This window comes from Panthera onca, chromosome B3 (genome assembly GCF_046562875.1).
Source record: "Panthera onca isolate mPanOnc1 chromosome B3, mPanOnc1 haplotype 2, whole genome shotgun sequence".
NCBI classification, from domain to species: domain Eukaryota; kingdom Metazoa; phylum Chordata; class Mammalia; order Carnivora; family Felidae; genus Panthera; species Panthera onca.
In genome coordinates, this window is record NC_138344.1 from 70,415,319 (window position 1) to 70,417,404 (window position 2,086).

Genomic DNA, 2,086 nt, shown 5'->3' on the forward strand with positions numbered 1-2,086 from the left:
TAGATAGAACATCTGTTATAAAGGCATAGATGTTGAAGATAGAGTTTGGATTAGATTCTCTGTTTAGTGCCTGTTATTTCTGTGCCAAGTTCATTAAATTTTGTAATGCTGAGTTTTCTACTGAGAATATGTTAATAATATGCTCTATTTTCACCATTATAATGTTAAGAGAAAACACATGCAAAGTGCCTCATCCATGGTTAAAGCTCAGTAAATATCTGAAAACAACAAAAACCTGAAAATAACAACATACATGAATGGGATTATATTGGAAGGGTTTGTGTTTGGATACATAATTCAGGATGTTTTATTGCATATATATGTTGTGTAGGGAAGGATTGCCAGTTCTCAAGATGTGACTTATATTTCATACAAAATCATATACCTCAGTGTCTTTGGATGATGGTGGGGCAACAATGATGATGATGTCTTTCATGATTGTAATGTTTCAGTTAAAAGGTTGATCTGGGACTCACATGCTTGTTCTTTATCTTTCTTATTGCTTTTCTCATGTTTTTATTCCTGAATGTGTAGATGATTGGATTTAAAAGGGGAGTGAAAATTGCATAAAACACAGAGAGGATCTTATCTATGGAGATCTTGCTGAATGGCTATATGTAGATCAAGCTGCAAGGTCCAAAGAACAGCACCACCACTGTAATGTGGGCTGAGAGAGTGGACAAAGCCTTGGAAGACCGGGTGGAGGAGCGACGCCAGACAGTAATTAGAATGATGCTATAGGAGACGAACAGAAAGGTGAAACAGAACAAAGTGAGTAGTCCGCTGAATGCAATGACCTATAGCTCCAAGATGTGTCAGTGCAGGCAAGTCTGATGACCTGAGGCAGATCACAGAAAAACTATTCACAACATTGGGACCACATAATGGTAAAGGCACAGTGATCACCATTTGGCTCACAGGGTGAACAAAACCAGTGGTCCAGGACAGAATTGCAAGTCCGATGCGAATACAATGGATCATGATATTTTTGTAATGAAGGGGTTTGCAGATTGCAGTGAATCTATCAGTTGTCATGGCTACAAGCAACATCATCTCACTTCCGTGTAAAAGGTGAAGGAAGAACATCTGGGCCATGCAGTTTTATAGGACATAGCCTTATATTCACTAATTAGGTCATAGATCATTTTAGGAGTAGCAAAGGAGATCAGGGACTTATCAATAAAGGAGAGGTTCTCCAGCAGGAAGTACTTGGGAGAGTATAATTGAGGGTCCAGTTTTACTACAAAGATAATGAGGTTACCTAATACAGTGACTGTATAGATAATGGAAAAAAAATAAGCAAAGCTGTCACTCATGAAACTCTGTGAGGCCCAGCAAAATAACCTCAGACACCATGGAATGATTTTTTTTCTCCATTTGTTTGATTGTTAGTATATGAAACCTAAAAAGAATAAAGTCTATGAGTTAAAGTTAATATTCACTTAATGTTGCTTCCTAAAATCCACCAAAAGGTGCAAAAAAATATCAAAAGTATTGAACAACATTGAATCCAAAAAAATTTTTAACGTTTATTTATTTTTGAGACAGAGAGAGAGCATGAATGGGGGAGGGTCAGAGAGAGAGGGAGACACAGAATCCGAAACAGGCTCCAGGCTCTGAGCTGTCAGCACAGAGCCCGACGCGGGGCTTGAACTCACGGACCGTGAGATCATGACCTGAGCTAAAGTCAGACGCTCAACCCACTGAGCCACCCAGGTGCCCTTTTAAAATTTTTTTTTAACGTTTATTTATTTTTGAGACAGAGAGAGACAGAGCATGAACCAAAAAATTTTTTAAAAAGAATGGACATAATTTCTTACCAAAGGTTACAAGGAACTTCTGTCATAGACCAAGATGCCTGAAGAAAATTGAAGCCAACAATACGTAACTCATATCTGCACTAATCTTGAGTAAAGTGGTATCTGAGTTGGTAAAGAAATTTACAAGTTCCTTGCTCCCTTTTTAGAGGATAAGGAATAGATTTTTTTGGCCCTCCATGGGCAAAGAGGAGGACACTTTCCTCTTGAAATCTGTTTTTAAAATGCATAATAGTAAGGGGCATATCAGTTAAGGAGAGGCCAACTGG

The 2,086-nt window shown here is 38.2% G+C and overlaps 1 pseudogene; it reads right to left on the reverse strand.

The window, feature by feature from the left end:
- Positions 1–452: 452 nt before the first annotated feature.
- LOC132677093 (olfactory receptor 4K3-like) lies at positions 453–1,316 on the reverse strand (annotated as a pseudogene).
- Between the last annotated feature and the right edge of the window lie 770 nt (positions 1,317–2,086).